The sequence below is a fragment of the Pinus tabuliformis genome, chromosome 2_2 (assembly GCF_031772625.1).
Source record: "Pinus tabuliformis cultivar Carrire ecotype Pingquan chromosome 2_2, CPIR1, whole genome shotgun sequence".
Lineage (NCBI taxonomy): Eukaryota > Viridiplantae > Streptophyta > Pinopsida > Pinales > Pinaceae > Pinus > Pinus tabuliformis.
The window spans coordinates 1,081,593,865-1,081,615,431 of NC_142300.1; the positions used below are offsets into that span (position 1 = coordinate 1,081,593,865).

A 21,567-nucleotide genomic window follows, 5' to 3' on the forward strand; every position below is an offset into this window, starting at 1 on the left:
TTATAAGAAAACTCATATTTCGGCTCTATCTAATTCAACTGAAGAAGATCCCTCTCCCGAAATTACTTCAAAAATTAACATCGTAGAATCATCTACTGACAAAGATAAGCAATTCGGAAATAAGGAAAAGGGAAACCTAAACAAGACACTTGTTCTAAGGAGAAATCAAACAAGAACGAACTATCTGATGAAAAGAAGAAGCCTCATTATCCTTGCTTAATTTGTGATGAAGATCATTACACTAAGGAGTGCCCACATCTTGCTAAAGTTTCTAAATTTGTCAAAAGCTCACCCACTCCTGTTGTTTTGAAGGACCCCTTTCCTCCCCAAGACAACAAAATGGTCTCTCATGACCAATCCTCCTCATCCACATCGACAAATATCATGATGATGTCTTCCAAAGTTATGGTAACAAAGAGATCCAAAGATTACACATCAAAGAGTCTTGTTGAAGATGGAGATGACTCCAGTCTAGCTGGTCAAACTTCCACATCTACTCCTTCTTCTGAACCATTACATACTGTAAAACCAAACCTTGATATGATAGTTTGTCTGCCCCCTAAGGGTATGCTTTGAAAGTCAACCTTTAATCCTCATGCTAGGGCTGCTTAGAACTATAACATCACTAAAGATTTCTCTAAATTTAATTTATTATTCTTATTTTAATTCACCTTCCTCTTCTATTAATTAGGTTTAACTAGTTTAGGATTAATCTTTATCCTTACAATTATGTCCCTCTTTCCCTTTTTACCTAATTAAACTACATAATATACCTAATATTTTCTAACATGGGAAGTATAGAGTTTTTAAGGTAATCTATTTTATTTCTTCCTATGATCCTCTTAACCCAAGTGTTATTTTTGATTTAATTACCTTGGTTTCTAACATCATTTACCCTTGATGTAAATTTACCTAGTTTTCATTTCTTGATTATATTTATCAATTAATTTATTTTTAATGATTCCAAGGGTGCCAAGTTTGGTCGTGCCCTTCAAGAACTTCCCTTGTAGCTCCAAGGGTGCCACGCCTAATAGTTTATTTGTGATGCCAAGGGTGCCAAATTGGTCGTGCCCTTCAAGAAATTCCTTTGAAGTTCCAAGGGTGCCACACCACATGCCCTTCAAGCATTCAGTGACTACGAGGGGAAATTATAGGTGCAACGTCATAGACCACTATCATCTCTTCTGTTGCCTGCTATGATGAGACTAATGGTGTCGGGGATCAAGGAATCCACCTTGATGCGCGCCCCCCAGTAAAATCCTCATGAGCGACCCAACTTTGGGACCTGCCCTCATGGCATCGTGATCTTCAAGGCGAAGGTGTTTCAACCTTTCCAGCCCAAGTCATGGTGGGAGTGCTAGTGGGTGAGATCAAGGACACTGTCCCACCCCTCCCATGTAGTTCCATCCACTTGTACAACCCCATCACGCACATGTGAGTCATTCGGCCAAGCAACTAATCTGTGCCTGCAACCACTAACACCTCATCAGAATATAGGTAAACATATATAGCAGGTTTCAAAATCGACTTAGAATTTCAAAGATAAAATAATATAATTTTTCATCAAACCAAGTGTCGTCAACTCGTCATGTGCGAGTGCCTCTGGTGGTTTCCTGCCATACTCAATAATAATCAGTAACAAGGTTTCTCAATGTTAGTCATTTTCATAATAGCATCATTACCATCACCTGGTCATTCACATCATTGCTCATTGTGAACCAGAACTACTGCAAGTAGGTAACATAGGAGACACATCCATTATGGCTATCATCATCATAACATTAATGGAAGCATACATATCCATCAAAGCTATCAACATCATAACATCAAATAGATAACAAACATAACCATTCATGCCACAATCATCATAAAATGAATAGAGAACATGCATAACCATTAATGCTATCTTCATCATAATATCAATGGAGATCATACATAACATCACAACCACTAATATCACAACCAATAATAATAGAGTCATGTGTTCGGATCCTCAACCTGAGATCCTCAAATAATAAAGTGTGGGCCTTAGGGCTAAATCAATGTTAATCTCATATCGCTGTCAGTCAACTAGAGCAGGGCACTACAAAATTGAGAATAATTTCTCATCTGTGTTCTCATCTAAGACTCTCAGTGATCCTCAATGTCCCATATCTACCCTTTCTTCCAATTCTGAATATTATTTAGGGAACATATCGACAATGATACCCATAGACATCTCAGTGAAACACGAGATAACTGAAAATATTCATATAGGAGCTTCTTGTTCTTCAGAAGAGATTCAAACTTATAAAGCCCTATTTCAGGAATTCTGCGACATCTTTGCCTAGTCATACAAAGAAATGTCAGGAAGCGATCCTTTTATAGTTGTACATGAAATAAAAACTTATCTGGATACTAAACTTATTAGACAACAATTACATCCTATACATCCACGAAAAGTTTCCGCTATCAAAACTGAGGTTGAAATTTTTTTGAAAACAGGATCCATTTACCCTGTTCCCTTGACTGATTAGGTATCAAACATTGTATTCGTTAATAAAAAACAAGGAACTATTCCAGTATGTGTTGATTACAGAGATATTAATGAAGCTTGTCCCAAGGACAATTATCTAACTTCGTATATCGACCAAATTGTTGACGACTGTACCGAGAATGAAATTTTTCATTGATGGATGGATTTTCTGGCTACAATCAGATAAACATACTCCCCATTGATCAATAAAAAATCACATTTATATGCCCATCGGGGACTTTTTCTTATCGCAAACTCCCATTTGGCCTGAAAAATGTTGGCGCAACTTTTTAGTGAGAAATGTCTTGTGCATTCCATGATATCAAGGATATTGTTCAGCCGTATTTAAATGACCTGCCGATTCATTCAATGAAAAGGTAGGATCACCCATTGCACTTAAAAGCAATTTTCATTAGGTGCAGACATTACAATATTCACTTGAATCCACACAAATGTGTATTTTGTGTACAATCAGGTCAGATTCTAGGTTTCATCATTTCGAAAGAGGGCATTCGTGTTGACCCCCTCAAGGTGGAGGCAATTCTAAATTTTCTTTCTCCTTCTAGCCTTACACAACTCCAAAGTTTGCAAGGGAAAGAAAACTTTTTGCGTAGATTCATCCACAATTATGCCGAACTAACCCAGGGTTTTACTCGACTGTTGAAAAATGCCATTCCTTTTTTCTGGGTTGAGCTTGCCGATTAAGCTTTTGATTCATTAAAACATGCACTGACCAATGCACCATTACTACATCTACCTGATTCCCATTGACCTTAGTTGCGTCCGATGCCACTATTAGCATGGTGTTAGTCCAAGAGGATGATTATAACAACAAACATGTGATTTATTATTTGAGTAGAAATCTCACTAAAACTGAGATTAAATACACACATGTGGAAAAGTTTACCTTGGCATCTGTTCAAGATGTTCAACGATTCCGTCACTATATACTTCTCCGAAAAAAAAGTGTCATTTCAGATTGCTACCTGTTGGGTGAAACTATGTTCGTTTAATCCCGTTGTAGTACTTACCTAACTATTTACAAAATGTCCATTTTTTTAATTATTTTCCGAAATAACTCTAATTGTGGATGAAAAAGGTGTCGCATCGTAATGTTGAGCTTTCTGCATAAGCTTCTCGTTGTCCTACACATAACACCAATCTCATTTCACTTGTTAGTATATGCATCCTAACTTTTGCCGACAAATTCACTAAAAATCCAACATACTTTTATTTCCCCTCAACTAAAATTATTGCATGTCCCCATGCAACGTTCTCATTGATTGTGCAATACTTTTTCAAAATGTTTTTATTGGTTTGCAGGAAAATTGATTTAAAACATTTGAAAAGGCTTTTGTATTTTTTTTTTGGGGAAATAGTTGGTGTTATGAATGAGGGCAAAATTTTTTTATTTTTATTTTTTAAACAACAAATTTTTATTGTTATGTTTTAACAAAATTAAAATGAAAAATTTATTTTATCATGTATGTTTGGGGTTGAATTAAACAACAAATTAAAAACAAAATTTATTTATTTCTTATTTTTATTTTTTTTAATCATTTTTTGAATAAATAACAAATTAAAAGAAACAAAAGTTTTTAAGTTATTATTGATGTCGATTTTTTTTTTTTTTTTTTTTAAATTCAAAACAAAACTGTACATTTCAACGCTTACCATAAATCTTCTGATACACGTATTTTGAAAACGCAGATGCGTATTACCTGTGGGTTCCATCTATCCAGGCACCAAATGTGCATGTCCAAAAGCGTGCCAAGGTAGTCGGAATGGTGTTGCTGAATCGGCAATCTCGGGCCTGCAAGAGGCAGTACGTTGTGGTCTCTCCGGCCTACAACCAGATTTGCAAACGCATGAAATTCTTCCCGAGTTCAAGATTGCACAAGCTTATCTTCGGAAATGAAACTCGACCATGTTAAATGATCCCAAACTCTGCTTGGAGAAAACAATCAAATCTGGAATAATGAATTTAGGAACTGGTTGAGCGAAGACTCTGGCAGTACAAAGACGGTTTTTGGTCGTTCAATAAAAACAATCTTTCCATAAAATTTACAACTCGGTCCTCCTGTCACAAGAGATGTCAGCCTTCACTGTTTTGATGCATAAACTAATTCGGCTCCCTTAATAAATTCTCTGAATTCATCCTTGGTATTGGCACTTCTTGGCACCATAAAATTTCTGGAAATGCAAGCGCGAATGCCTCCTGAATCAAATGCAATATTCATAAAACTCAAACAGGTATTATTTAAGATGAACAATTCAGGATACAATTCAGGATCTTTACGCTTTAAACATTCTTCTATAAGGAGTGCAAAAGTCATATACATTCGGCTCCCTACATGAGCTCCCGTCCCATAAGAACTCACATTAAAACCATGTTTTTTTAGCAGAGCATGTGCTTCCATGCTGCGGTTTTGGTTTGATGCACATACCATTGCATGTCGGAGTTTCATTTTTCTGCCTGAGTGATCTCTAAGAGGCACCGTAGTAACTATAGTTTAGATCATACGTTTGACTGCATGAATTAAAAGATTCAGGCTTCTCCGTTGTCTGATGTGTAGTTTCTTTTTAAATTTTAGTTTTTAATTGATTAAAAAATAATAATAAAAAAAAAATTCACAATAAAACACAAATATTAAAACAACAAATAAGAACAGTCGACAGTGTACAGAAGGAATTTGTGAAAGGTTCAAGATAGAACATTCAAGGCTGCATCGACAGTGACCAAGAACCGTAGATTCTTCCTCTGTGCATTGCCGCATCGATGATTTGTGAAAGGCGCTAGATCACGATTAGACTGCTCCAGAAACGCAAAATTAATTCGGCTTCTAACACCCACTCAATTGATGAAAAGGAACTAGGCCAAATTCAATAACCTGATCAGTGGAAACCTCTATATCTTGCTGGATAATTCTAACTGCACCGAAAGACCAATCAAAACATCTTGTTATGTAAACCTGCATATTACCCAAAAGGAGATTAGTTCATACTCAGTAGGCCTATGAATCAGTCAATTTCCTCAGTTTAGAATCGTCCATGTCGATAGTAAGTTCTGAGTGAATCTTTATGTATATTTGGAGCTCCTAATAGCTCCATCCATCTCTGGCTCCTAATCAGTTGAAACCTCTATGTCTCGCCGAATGGTTCCAGCTCCAAACTTCATGTTCTGTAAACCTGTATATCACCAAACTGAGATAGCTTCATACTCAGTAAGCCTATGAATTAGTGAAGATCCTCGGTTCAGAAGCGTCCATGTCCATGTCCTTCCATGCCATAAATCTGCAACTCTCTTGTCTCTGTCTATTCATTTATCGCTGAGCCGTAGCGTAGCGATGCATCACCATGGAAGAATATTCTTGTCCAGGTGGGAATGAAATCGATGGTGGTTTGACTCCAAAAAAATAACTGTACTCCTGATACTCTGGCTTTACACGTTGAACTGGCACTGTTACAGAATAGACAGTTCCAAGATCTGGGTCGGTTGAAACATTTAACTGTACTTTATCCTCCGAGTCAATCTCCACAAAATCTGAGAGTGCACCCACAATATTGTTGACGATTTTTCGTTTTGCATCATCAGTTACAGCACATCTGTCAGAAAAGAGGATCATTTTCAGTCTCTGCTTTGCTATCTCCGCATTTGAAGTTCTCTTGAGTTTTCTGGGAAACAATATGTTCCATGCCCAATTTATTCGTTCAAAAAAAACTCATATTTACAGCTTTACGGATAAAGTCATCAATGTCCTGTGTTATAGAAACGCTGGAGAGACCATCCTCCCATCATGCACCAGTATCCACCCATTTCTCCGCCCATTGTTCATAAACCTGCGATCCGCAACAACAAACCAAAACCAAAACGATAAGCAACCAATAAATGAAAGCGCAATTCTTATTTCTTTGTTTACATATTTCGAAAGCTGGGATTCTCTTCCATCATTAATTCTCATACCTAATTAGGGATCACTCAGCAAATTGCAGCAACGTATTTTCCATGAACTCTAACGGCTGATGCTAATTTAAAATTGACGGGATTGCTTCGTATTGACACACCCAGATTGTTTCTTTCCATGGCAGAGCAACAGGATGTGGTTGTAATCACAGGATGCACAATTGGAGGCATCGGCCACGCGTTGGCTCTTGCGGTTGCTCAACGGAATTACCGAGTCGTGGCCACGGCTCGATCCCTGGCATCCATGGGAGGGCTCGACAAGCATCCTGGTTTGCACCTATTGGAAGTCGATGTGCGCTCAGACCAGGGAGTAGCTAACGCAGTGCAGGCAGTGGTTGACAAGTATGGGCGCATAGACATCCTCGCCGACATGCCTCTTGCCGAACTCCGGACCGTGGGCTGGTGCTTACGCCGCTTCCAAAGCAACTGTTCATTCTTTATCCGACACTCTGAGAGTTGAATTGAAGACTTTTGGGATAGATGTTATCACAGTGGCTCCAGGGGCAATCAAATCCAATATTGGGGCTAATTCTTCAGTTGTTTACAAGAACAATCCAAAGTGGAGGTTCTACAAACCTTTTGCAAAGGCAATCTATGAACAGATTGAATTCTCTCAACAGCCTGGCAACACTCCAACAGTCGTTTTTGCAGAGAAAACTGTGGATGCCATTTAGAAAACAAAACCACCCGCTTGGTTTTCTTACGGTCGATACTCCACTCTTTTTGCGATCTTGTATTATTTACCAGTCCGGCTTAGAGATCTAATAATGAGGAAACTATATAAAATGTCAAATATTGAAAATGCCAAGGAGAAGTAGCACTAGTAGGCTTCTCATCATATTAATCTGGTAGTATAGTAATCAAACATTCCATTGGTTTGGTAGCAGTCCACCATTTGTATTGAACTATCCAGCCTCCTTATTTGTATATTTAAATTTTCCATTGTTTAATTTTTCTCTTAAAAAAAAAAAAACCATGAAAATTGCAAATGGACTTTTTAATAAATTCTTGAAAACAATACGAATGCATGTTTTTACGCTTAACACTAATTTGTTTTCTTGAAGTCACTTTGACAGCCGTTGATGATGAAACCAGCGCGGGCGACAGGTTTTGGAAATGATAGCATTTTGCTGCTGAAGTGATTTTCAAAGATCACAGAACTTTTTGAGAAACATGCTTTGATAAATAGCTTGAAGGAGTTGTAACTCGTGATAAACATCATGACCTTTGCTGTTATCCAGAAACTATTTGCGCCTCTTGATGTTTGCTGTTACACAACGACCATACTGATACACCAACATTTCCACTTTTTCCATTATCCATGTTGTGACACTGTAACATTTCTCCTTCAAAGCTGATCAACCATCCTCGATCTCTTGTTCTAATGATTGTTCGCCATCAGATACGCAGGATTCTTCAGATGTTGATATTTCTTGGGGAGTAGTTGAACTTTCAATTTTTGTCAAGATCTCCTTTTCCAGGGAAGAGGAGATTCCAACTTCTGCAAGGATCTGAGTGAGTAGTTCCAAGCTGACACTCATTATAAAACCATGTTGAAAGAGAAAAGCAAATAAAAAATCAGCACGCTAACAATTGAATTAAAAACAAAAGGACCACAAAAATAATCTTGAATTTAATACTCAATTAAACCCTCTTACAAGGACTGCTCATTAATTGAGTAATCGAATGCTTCAATTATAACCATGAATTCATCAAACATTCTTCACAGTTGCGAAAATCAAACACACTTGCAGAAATTAAAATTCACACTTGCATAAATGTAAACACACCCTACATGCCCTGATCCATAAGAGGTCGAGCCCGTTACGGTATCTTGAATGCGATGCGTAGGTTGTTCCCCACGTCTTAACGCCTTAACACCTCGGAGTTAGGAACATGTCTAAACACACTTGCATAAAAATCAAACTAAACTTCAATCCATCGTGCCTCCTCAGCAACGGCGCCAAAATGTTGGGTGAAACTATGTTCGTTTAATCTCGTTGTAGTACTTACCCAACTATTTAATTTGTCAATCCGAGGTCCGTAGACTTACGAGACACATGCACTATATATGCAGGACTGAAGTGGAACTAATCTAATCTAATCTAATCTAAATTACTGAAATCAAATTGATCTAAGAAGGCATTGAAACATTAACTATGAAAGCAGGAAGTTGCATAAAAGAAAAGCAATACAACACATTGTGAAGAAGTGAATGGCAAACAACAGATGTGAGCTCACAACAATAAAACTATGTCAAATTATATTACAATAACTAAATTACAAATCATGAAAGCATAACAATAAAAGAATCAAAGTTAATCTCCATTCTCTATTATTCATTGTTCATCCTTATGAAGAGAGAGCACTCTCTTATATACATGAAGAAGATAACCTTTCCATAATTACATATCTAATATTCTCTCAAGCACTCTCAACTAGTTTCCCGTTATTACAAGATATCATTGCACAAATCTCTCAAACATAATCCCACAAATTTCTCACATATCTTGGATAAGATATGTCTCCATGATTTTCTCCTTAGGATAAGATATGCCTCCATGATTTTCTCCTTAGGATAAGATATGCCTCCACGATTTTCTCCTTAGAAAAAGACTTGCATAATTTTCTCCTTGATATGGTGGAGGAGATATTAATTCTTCACATATTTCCTACACATCACAAAACTCACATATTCTTGAGATATATAAAAAATATGTACATTTTCTAATAATTAATCATAAATTCACTTATAATACAAAATGAATAAAATGGAAAATAAGAAGGTGAAACCCAAATGTATGTATGAAAGTGATATGATAACAGGTTAATGGGATGATGAAATGTAAGGAATAGTGAAGAAAAAAGTGGATCAAAATATGACATTTCTGAGTCCCAACACTACCGTATGATGTATATTCTCACTAAGAAATTGCTAGGGGGTAAATAGTCCAAATGGATAATTATATTACAAGAGTTTGATCTAGAATTTGAAAAATCTAAATCAAATAAATCTTTGGTTTTCGCCGAACTATTGTGTGACTTTCCTCATACTGATATAGAAACTGTAGTAGAAGATTCCTTTGATGATGAATCTCTCTTTCTTATTAGTACATCAGATTCATGGTATGGATATATCATTATACATCTCCAAACACACACTTTTAGGCCTGAGTTATCTAAAACTGATTGTCGTTGGATCCCATACCAATCCCAATAATACAATATTATTGGTGACACTCTTTACCATCACGGTACCAATTCTATATTTTCGACGTTGTTCGTCTCTCCAAGAGGCCAAAAAAACATTAAATGACTTCCATTTTTGGAGCATGTGGTGGTCATATGTCTTGGTATGCTACTGCCCAAAAGGTATTAAGTGTCAGTTATTTTTTGCCTTCAATGTTTAAAGATTGCATTACTGCAGTCGCCAATGCCATAATTGCCAAATATACGATCGCAAAATGCGATCACCTCCAGCTCCTCTTCACCCTATCATAAATGTCAGTCCTTTTGCCAAATGGGGCATTGATTTTTTCACCTATAACCCCCACTCAGCTGGGGGGCATGGGTATATTATCCTTGCAGAGAATTACTTTACAAAATGGGCCGAGGAGATGCCTAGATATAGAGATGACGTCGAAACTGCAACAATTTTCATTTTCAATCATGTGATTGCTTGGTTTGGTGTCCCACAAGTTATTGTTACGGACCATGGTAGTCATTTTCGTAACTTTATGATGGTTTAACTATCCGCATAACTCGACCTATGCCATGATAGCTCTACTCCTTACTATCCACAAGCTAATGGTTAGGTCAAAGTCTTCAATAAAGTCTTAACCAATATGATTAAACATATAGTTGGTATTCATAAAGGAAATTGGCATTCCATGCTCTTTTCAGCGCTGTGGGCTTACCGTACTACTACAAAAACGTTGATATGTTTTACTCCTTTCCAACTTATTTATGGTTTGGAAGCAGTGTTACCCTAAAACTAGCTATTGAATTACTCCCTTTTACCTATACAGACAAAGAACGTTTCATACATTTAGCATGTTTTTATGAAAATCGTTGTGATTCCACACTAGCTAGTGAAGTTCACGAAAAAACGCCAAAGCTTAATTTGATCAAAATGTCAATCCTCATTCATATTCAAAAGGTGACCTAGTCTTGGTTTATGATCAAGCTCATGACAAGTTAGGCGCAAGAAAGTTCAAACCCATGTGGCATGGCCCTTACATCATAAAACACGTATTAGCTAAAGGATCCTATGAGCTGGTTGATTACTATGGTATTCCTTTAGGAAAGCCCATAAATGGTCTCTACCTAAATAAATACTATGCATAAAATTTTGGTGGAGATTTGTACATTATTTACCATTTTTTAGGTATGTGTGATAGTTAATGTTTTTCACATTTTATACTACTTCTCCTGCTTATCTTGTTTTGCACTTGATTTGCAGATGTCGATGTTCCCTCAGACTTACATTGGATTTGCTGATGGTGCTAGTCATAGTACTCAGAATTTATCTTCCGCAACCTGGGTTATCTATTCACCCAGTGATGAGATAGTCTCTATTCATGGAATATGCCTCAATCAAACAACAAATAACATAACAAAATATAGCATAGTCATTGAGCTATTATTTGATGCCATCACATTTGGTATTCGACGTTTGATCGTTAGGTTAGATTCGCAGCTTGTAGTATTACATTTAAACAATGTCTATATGGTAAGGAGTCCAACAATGTTAAGAATGTTTTTACGGGTCCATCTTTTGGAAATGCAATTTGATTATATCGAATATCAACACATTCCAAGAAATTTAAACGCACTGATAGATGCATTTCCTAATCATGTGTTAAATAGACACTTGTGACATTTATAAATTAAAAACAATATTCATCCATACAATGATTAAGATAAATTGTAGGCAAAAGTAGTATTTTTTCATTAAAATAGAGTTTGCAAATAATGTGTCTACAAAATATGTCATGCTCACACCAAAAATCAAAATGTGGTCTTATAAACTAGAACAACTAAGCATGATGATGTTCATGATAGCAAATGACAACACGAGCAATAAGACAAAATAATTGTCTAATTGGCCGTGGAACCCCAAATACATGTCTCTGATAAGGGTGAGGAATGTAATCCATCCCTGTCTCTGGGATATCCAAATTCAACCTCTCTAGATTGTGTTCCAGCTCTGTCAGAATCTCTACTGCTTCCAGGTTAGCTGTTGCAGCTGCTATAGGCTGCTTGCCTCGTCTATCAAATCACCTCAGCCCTACTGGTCGGTTTGAGCCCACATCTGCACATGAATTTCAGATAATTATCCTTTGAATACAAAAACACATAAACATTTTAAAAATTGAAAACATGTCAAAATGAGAAAATCTCACCTAGATCACTGTTGAGCCTTGAAACTACATCTCTCCTACACATTTTCCTAGACTTTTTCCCCTCACCAGTACCTCATAAGCTATCAAAGATCATTGCATATTGATTCTAAAAGAGAATTTAAGTGGTTTTCTAACTATGTTTTTGTGTTTGCTATTTGAATTAGATTTTGCTCATTAGCTGCGGAATACAGCCACTTTCCGCAGCTGATTCGACTTTCCGCAACTATTTTTGTTGATCTCTAGGTTACAGGTGTCATCAAGCAAAACAAGGCACGTGGGCAGTTCAGGAATGATCTGGACATGGATCAGGTCCTATTGGTTCAGCCAAATTCGCAAAGGAAGCCCTTGGTCAAACGGTGGTCAAACGAAGAGTTCTACGGCAAACAGGTCTCTGTTTTCAAACACGTGAAGGGTCCGAGACCGTTCCTAGATCCATGGGTTCATTTTGACAGCTGTAGACTGCTTCCACGATGCAAATCCAATAGCCATATTTTGATAGATTGAATGATCTTGGCAACCATCATGCTAAACTCACGGATGCTATCTTTTTACGTGTCCTCTATTGAAGGTGTTTCATAAGAAAACAATTATGTAATTTCCCTTATAAATAACGCGTTTGCAAATGCATGTAGAGTTAGTTTTTGATGTCGTTTTGCTGTTAGTCATTGTACTGTGCCGTGAACTGGTCCTGCTGTTGTAACGAGAGGAGTCTTCCTTTGTTTTGCAATACAATAAAACTCTGTTTTATATGACTGTGTGAGCGTAATTCCAGACTGATAGCGTGTTGACCAAGGCCGTGCAGAGGGCCCCTGCTGGCTGAGGTTTTGTTTTGTTTTCTGTAAAGTTTTTATGTGTTGTTTCCTTATTTCCATTGCACATATTTCATAATTTGTTCACCTATTTATATTTCATAAGTTAGTTATGATGTTAATGTTACATTCCTGTACATGATTTTTCAAGCATTGTATATTGTTGCTAACACTGATCAGTGTGTGTTTCAGGATAGGCTAGGCCCGGGCATTTTCATACAATTTTTACAATAACTAGTGACATGAGATTAGCCTCTCTGCTAACTTTTCTTTTCTTAGCTTTTCAATTTCAGTTATGCTTTGATTTCAATTTTATTCATTTGCTTTGTTAGTTAGTTTAGATATCAAATTCCTCATATCATTGACGTTATCTCCAAAGCCATAGCTTAACCCCAAAAAGACTACTTGGCGAGCTATCAGACTATGGATGATGTGATTTGATTTTAGTTTTATTTTTCTGCAATTAGATATCAATTCCTCATGTCATTGACGTTATCTCTAGAGCCATAGCTTAACCACGAAAAGACTACTTGGCGAGCTATCAGACTATGAATGATGTGATTTGATTTTAGTTTTATTTTTCTGCAATTAGATATCAATTCCTAATATTATTGACATTATCTCTAGAGCCATAGCTTAAACCCAAAAAGACTACTTGGCGAGCTATCGGACTATAAATGAAGTGAATTGATTTTACTTTTATTAGTTTGCAGTTTTTGATTTGTTTGAGTGCAATAGCTTAACTTTTATTTCTGTATTTAGATGAGCAGCAGAGATAGAGATTTCATGATCAGTAGTTCATCATTTGTTTGATTCAAGTAGCTGCACATTTACATTCTTTTTTAGAGTATTAATTTCATCACTAGACTGTTTTGAGATCTTCTGAAGTGTTAAGTTCTGGAAGTCATCATAAAGGACATAATTGCCTTAAAATCTATACCCAAACTTGCCTTCTAAAGTATTCTTAAAACTTAGGAATAGGATTTCCATTTGCATTAGGAGACAAACCAAGATAAAACCCCCAAAACAAAATAAAAATTGAAAACAATAAAAAGTAAGAAAGAGGTTGTCTTGCACATATAGTGTGCCACACTTCATCAGTTTACGACTCCCGGATTGATAATTAATGTAGCAATTTAGGACATACTAAATTGACTAAACAATCACCCCACTTAGTTTCGTTTGGAAGTGGCATATCAGGATCACCTCTGTAATCCATCCTAGTATATGCGAAGTCCTTGACTGAAACGATTTGATAACCTAACCAGTAAAAAAACTCAGGAGTATACCTAACTACTGGTCCATCGCCTCCATGACATGCCATTAGTTCAACCCACCTCATCATGCGTAGATCCCTAGGTTCACCTTCATCTTATAGAATTTGTTGTGGCTGGAGAAGAGGAATCCTCTCTAGGGCGAAAGCAATAAGAATGGAACCATAACCAAAATTATTTAGTTTCCCGTTCTTGCATATAATCAGTTGTCCCTTCATGTTTACCACCATTGCCTCACACTAGTTGAACACCATGGATTCCCAACATTCCACAGAAGTCTACATTTGTGCCCATGCGGCTAAATGAAGGGAAACGATGCCACATAACTTGCTAACAGTGAAATTAATGGTCCTTAGGGGAAAAATCTCGTGGTCTGAATATCAATTCTACCATCCTTAGTTGGTGCACCCCTACAAAAGTGTCGTAGATACCCATCAGTAGTATCTCCTCCCATCCTCTGTCCAAATAATGAAATGTCGACTCCCCGACGAGACAACCCAGTCAAGAAATAGATGTCATCAGCATCAATGGTAATGAGATGATCTCCGATCACAAAATATTGTTCCTGGACATTCCAAGTTCTTACTAGCCATGTCCTCAGATCTACCCGAGCTTTCATCTTAGGAATGAGCAAGTGTTTCAGGAGGCCACAAGTTCTTAGAGCCTGCATGGTAGTTGGATATGCCAAAGCTTCCAAATCATTGGATTCATGGTCTCTTTCCCTCCATGCCATTTTGAACAATCAATTAGCCTGAAATGCCCATTTTAAAAAGGTTGGCTTCATGGTCTCTTTCCCTCCACGCCATTTTAAACAATCAATTAGCTTGAAATGACCATTTTAAAAAGGTTAGAATCATTTTTTAAAACAATCTCATGTTTTTTGGGGCCCAAATATTTCAAAAAAATAAACCCTCTCCACCAGCGTTGTTGCCGTTTTGCAGACAGGGCACAACTGCGCGGATTTTTCCAGAAAAAATCCATGTAGGCTGTGATTTTCCATGTGGAAAATTTTACCCGCTTGCGCGGGCCCTACTGAAGGAAATCAGTGCAGGGCTGAGGCTGCGTTTTTTGAAATAACCTTGCCCCAAAAAATTAACTAAAAGATTAAAATGGAATTTTGAATGGATGAAAAGCTAAGGTAAGGAGATATATCCTACCTGGAAGAAGCAGTTTGAGATTTCATCCACTGGTTAGCTCAGAATTAGTCCTGGAAGTCTAGTGGTAAAAACTTGTTAAACACACATGGACAGCAAGAGAAATATGAAAGATAAATCATGACAATACAATTTTTATTAACAACTGATATACATTTATAGTACATTGTTTGACCATTGGGTTCCACATCCCAAGGTCTCTTGGACTCCTTTTGTCCATTCGGCTTCCACACTAACCCATTGAGGATTAGGTGTCCAACATTCCCCCCTTAATCCGAAGGGTTATGTATGAGTCCAAGAAGAGAGCTGTAATACAAAATGTGCAAAAATGCATGGCAGCACTAGGCTAAATGTGCTCTATGAAATGTTGGTATACGGTGGTTTAAGGATGACCACCAACACTGGAACGCTTAGCGCAGTTCTCAGAACTCTTCCAAAACTGGCAAGAAACTGAAGTCTTCTGCTAGAGGAAGTGCTCCTATTGTTTTAAAGAGGGAAACCTTCAACCATGAAAGGGAGGTCTCACCCCGCATAAAAGGGAGAACTTCAACCTGAAAAGGGAAGTCTCAACCTGTGATGGTTTAAGGATGACCAACAACTCTGGAATTCTTAATGCAATTCCTAGAACTCTTCTAAAACTGGCAAGAAGCTGGAGTCTTTTGCTAGAGGAAGTGTTCTTAATTTTGTTCCTGGAATTCTTCAGACACTAGCAAGAAGCTGAAGTCTTCTGCTAGAGGAAGTGTCCCAAATTTCCAACTGAGGGCATGTTCATGGGCATCTTTGTTTCTAGCTACAACTCTGAAACTGGTGTGGCAGGTTGTGGCTCAGGCTCGCTTGATGTGACATTGAAGCTTGTAGATGACCATCATTACCCCCCCTGTCAGATACAAGGTGAGATGATGGAGAAAGCTCAACTGCAAGACTGTTCAATACTTTGGAACAAGTTCAGACATGCGTTTGGAATATCTTCTTGGATGTTGATGCCCATTGCCAAGAAGCGATCCATCCAAGATGAATCTTTGTTCTTGGAGGACATTTATTTCTGAAGCATCTGTGTGAAGAATGAGTGGTTTTATGACAGTGCTTACATGGATGAAGATCAAAACAGTGATCTTTCAGATGGCCAACTCGGTCACAGTGTTGGCATTTCATAATCTATTGTTGTTGTTGTGGAAGAGGAGCAAAGTCTGGAACAGTTGGAGGTGAACTGTCATGAGGAGCAGGTGAACTATCATGAATGAATCTAGCACTTTGAAACTGAATGGGCTTTAAGTAGTCTGGAATATGAAAGGACAAGTCCTTGTCATATCCAAGACCAGTTCTGTGCTTGTTGTGGACAAGCTGTTCCCAAGGTCTGATGATGGGCTTGGGAAGTGCAGACTGAGTTTCTGCATCTGCATGTACAACTGCTGCTTTATTTGAATGAACAGTAACATTATTGACTTGCTGCTGATGGGTGGTTGTCTCAATGTTATGAACAAAAACAGGTTCAGAATGATGTCTATTTTGATGTAGCTCTTCTTGCTGTAGCTGTGATTCAAGCTACAAAAAATCGATCTTTTCCTGTGCATTACGTAGGCAGCTCTGAATGTCACAGAGAGTGTCTTTGTTGATGTTGACTATGTTTTCGACACTAGAATGTATTAGTGTGTTCAGTAACTCTAATACTCCATAAAGTCTTCCCATTTTATCAACAAATCAAACTCTGTTAAATACACTTATTTTAACCTTTTTTTCAAAGATATTAGAAGTTGCTCCTCTTTCGATTTGTACCAAGTTTTGGCTGAATGGTAAAATCATACAACTTTTGGAATAAGGTGATAACTTCTATATACTTTAATACTCTATGGGAACTTCAATACTGAACACAAAAACCATAATGAGTTTTAAATTCAATGCCACAACTGGAACAACAACAAATGCGAATAATAATCCCCAGCGCTATATTACAGAAATACGCTGCCTGTTAAATAGAGGATATATATGCCTTTGGTATAAGGAAAACACGCCCAGAACTGATGTCACACTTCGACCATTTCAGAAAAAACCTTCATGAGCTAATAAATGTGTAGTAACTCGGTGCAGGACAGTGCTATCATAATAAATTCGAGCCACAAGGAAAAAATTTTTGCTTTTATAAGTCCAGGCACACACCAACTGGAGATATTTTGGCTAGCTAGACAATATTAATTCACCCCTCCAAGAAATAAACTCAGTCAGCAATATTAGAAAGGGAAAACTCTTTATTTTCATCAAAGAACTCGTCCTTGGATACTTCAGCGAACAATGGCATTTTTAATAAGTTGATATTCGACCTCTGAGCTCAATATTTCTCTTATGTCTTATTATACAATATCACAATGGGCACGCCGCTGCAGCAATTCGGAGACAACAATATTGCTGATATAATATTATGGTTACTGTCATCAGAATAAAAGGCAGGGGCTGAGATTTACCTGCCCGGTCAGCAACAATTCATTTTCTCACTGCCATTTTTACGAGCATTGCAAATAATCGATACAAATTTTCAAATGAATGGGGCTTACAGCACATCAAGAAGTCATCTAGAGCTCACATTTTCGATACGCAAATGAAAGCTATACTTCCGAGTGTCATACAAACAGTTGAAACAACCCCGGAAAAATGTCATCCCACTTCACCAACCAAAGAATGATGGAGGATGCGGATTGTCTGAACGTTCCTCCTAATCTACCTACGACCTATAAAAACGGATGAATAGATTTGACAGATCTGTTCATCACATGCAGTGAACTTCACTGTCAAAATTCTTCTCCATGAACCAGGATTTATGTCTCACGCCTTGATCTCCTTTGGCAGGGGGCTACACCTTCTCCTTCTGTTTCATTTTCATCTCCAGATATTTCCTTCTTTGCTGCACCATCTGAACCTTCTTTATTACTCTCAGAAGTAGAACCGTCCTGATCAGCCTGGCTTTTTGACTCCACCTTTTGAACAGGTTGTTTCTTACGACCAAAAAGAATCCTGAAAATCGATGTCAGTGGAACTACCAAAATAGCCACCAAAATGCCGATTGTCAAATTTGGTTTCTTTTTACCTTTCTCAATTAAATCAACAATCTTCAACTTGTATGCATCCAAGAACGGGATGTTTGCTATCGCATAGAGGAAATCAAAAATTTTCTTCTGGAAACCAGAGTGCTCTCCTGGCAGAGAATACGGCCAATACAGCTGCGGAGAGTCCCTACAGATGCCAGTATGAATCTTTTCCCATTGTCACCCAAGTGACTTTTCATTTAAAACTATCAAATATAGCTTTGTGCAAAATTATCCTCACTGAACTTTTCAACTATGCGTACCCGACTTTCTTGAAACCAGCGGTTCTTTTGTTTTGGACGCTCTCGGCTTCGGCTGACTTTGACAGGCTTTCTGCTAATCAAACTGGCACGCAGCGTATAATATTGTTTCAATACAACCCACAGACAGCGTATGCAGTAAACATTAAGATGAGATAAAAGGATATGGAACTTTCGAGAGTGCTCCCACAAATCTGCAGCAGAGACCAGCAGCAGAACGACTGCTATGGTGATGACAGACCAGCGTAAAACCTCACACAACAGCGTGTCCCCTTCCCTTGTGTGTAATCACAAAGGCAAATATCACCAGAGCCAATAGCGCATATATCACTAAGTCCCATTCTGTACTCACCTCATCCGTTTAATTGACGTCCACCAGCGTTCATACCACAGCGTTCATAGCATTCAGTTAAAAAATGCATCTGACAGAGGGTGCAGTCTAGACAGAAGGTGCAGACTTGTCAGAGAAACACATATATGACACCCAACAAAACAGTTTGGACACTGACGTACTGAGACAACGTTTGTAGTGGAGACAATGTTTGTAGTGGAGTATAGGATACCAAATGTTTGCAGTGGAGATAGCGTTTTAAAATTCTATACTTCGATACCCATATTTGGTCAGAGATTCCAAACCCCTACCTGTCGCGCCAACTGTTAGTAGTGAAGAGAAAATGTAGTCAGGAAATTATGTACAGCCTAGTGAGCGCAGAGTGCAGACAATGATTAAAAATGCCGTATGGTAGAAAGTTGCAGCAAACAGTTGCCTTCTGGCAAACAGAGAGCACACGTTTATGAACACCAACGTTTATGGACAGACGGGCTAGCCAGAGACCAAAAATAGAGACCTGCGAATTTCAGAGGTCAGGAATGTCGGGGATGGCAGAGCCAACTCGCCAGGGCTTTTAACGCACACATTGTGGTATTCATTCAATGCACCAAAAATTATACATATGCCAGCACAAATATATATACAACGAATTCAACACCAGTGCAGGAATTAATCAACCAGCAATATCACCGAGAGTTCACGACCCACATAACATTAATGGTCAATGCATAGGTCTGGTGAGAGAAACACAACAAAAGGCCACAAGCAAACAGTGACTCAAATATGAGCAGGGCCAGAATTCGCCTGCTCTGATACCATGTTAAACACACATGGACAACAAGAGACATATGAAAGATAAATCATGACAATACAATTTTTATTAACAACTGATACATTTATAGTACATTGTTTGACCATTGGGTTCCACATCCCAAGGTCTCTTGGACTCCTTTTGTCCATTCGACTTCCACACTAACCCATTGAGGATTAGGTGTCCAACAAAACTCATTTCTCTTCTCTCAAATGGTAAAAATGAAAATGGTGAAAAAAATTTACTTTTCCCACTTTTATAGGGTTTTTGAGCTAAAAAAATATTATTTTTATATTTAAAACCTTTTAGGAGGGAAAATCTTATATTTTTGAAGTAGTTATAATGATTTATTGAGTTTAAATGTGCAGGATAGGTTACAAAGTGAGGATAAATCATTTTGACTATTTAACAGACTTTTATCACTTTTCGTACTCTTAAAAATTATGAAAAATGAAAATAATGGAGTCCTCTTTTAAGCCCTTTTCAAACTCCTTTAAAAATGAAAATATTGCCGAGTACTTGCTTGTTCAAACTCGTAAAAGTAAATGAACAACCGTCCACTCAGTATAAGTTTACCCCTTTTATAGACTGAGTTAGGACTATTTATGAAAAAGGTATACATTGACCAAACATGGTCAATAGAGTTCTCTCTTGTATTATTTTATCCTTTTTCGGACCCGAGGGACTAAAACTTACGAAAAATACCATGATGGAGTCTACTTATGTTTTTCTTCTGACTCTCTAAAACTGAAAAACACCAAGCTTTACTTTCTCTAGGCTCGTTAAAATTTTACGGTAAAAGAACTAAATGAGTTTCCTTTTTGTGTCTTTTTCAAACTCTTTAAAAGAAAATGACATCGAGTTACTCCTTTACTGGAATCGTAAAAACTAAATAGTATAGGACCCGTTAAGCATAATGGGACCAAACCATTCCTTCTTAGGGTTCGTTAAAAATACTTCGATGGACTCATCTGAAGGATGAGCTTACAATCCAAGCATATGTTATCCTCCTCAAGCTTGTAAAAAATAAAGAGGTACTTGCTAGTAATGGTGGGGGGGAATTTGGAAAAGGTGTCCATTTTACATTTTCATTTCTAAAGGTAGCATGTCGCTCTTGAACACGACACTCTGTCACACTCATGTCCAGGTTGGGAAATCCATTTGTCTTACAATTAATCGAACCTCATTGAAAGTCTTCATGGTTTTTGGTATTATGGTTGAGACAAATGCTTCCAAGTCAATTTTCGTGTCGTTATGTGTTCAAGAGAAGTTCAACCTCAGTTCAAAGTTCCTTTGCAAATTCTAGCCTTCAATCGCATCGACCATCCTTGAGTCAGTCCTTGCAAACTATTTTCAAAACTTGACATTGTGTTTTATGTCATAGGTTTTCCTACGATGGGTAGCTTCCTATTGACTTCAACTCATTATCTAGGAATTTGATCTAGATACCTTCAGTACCTTGAGGCCTGCATGCCTTAATGGCAGGTTTCTTGCATTCGATGCCAGGTTCTCATCATTGGCCTTCGATTGAATGATTCTATGAGTATTCGAATTCAAATCACCTATTCACACTTCATAGATTGTACTGGAAGTACCTTGAGAACCATTCTCATTATTGGTGGTTTCTCTCGCACTTGTTAACGGTTCACATCATTGACCGATAATCAAGTGGTTTCTTCCATGTTCGACTTCGAAACATTCACTCGCATGGTTAGATTTGTACTGTGGATTGAGAGATGGAGATCAAGACCCTAGATCTAGTTTCATCAATCTAGGTTGCGAGTAGATTTTATATTCATTATTATGTAGACCCATTTATAACAATGGTCACGTCCATGTTGTGTCTAATATCTATATGATTTTGGTTTTTCCATGCTTGTTCATTGAGTTTACTTTACTCTAAGTATGGGAATGCCTACCTCAATGATAATTATTGATATACATTTGCATTGTAATCCTTGAATTTTCCC

The 21,567-nt window shown here is 37.6% G+C and overlaps 1 pseudogene; it reads left to right on the forward strand.

Annotated features, from left to right (window-relative positions):
- The first annotated feature begins 6,597 nt into the window (after nucleotides 1-6,597).
- Nucleotides 6,598-7,297, forward strand: LOC149197140 (short-chain dehydrogenase ptmH-like; annotated as a pseudogene).
- The last annotated feature ends 14,270 nt before the right edge of the window (nucleotides 7,298-21,567 follow it).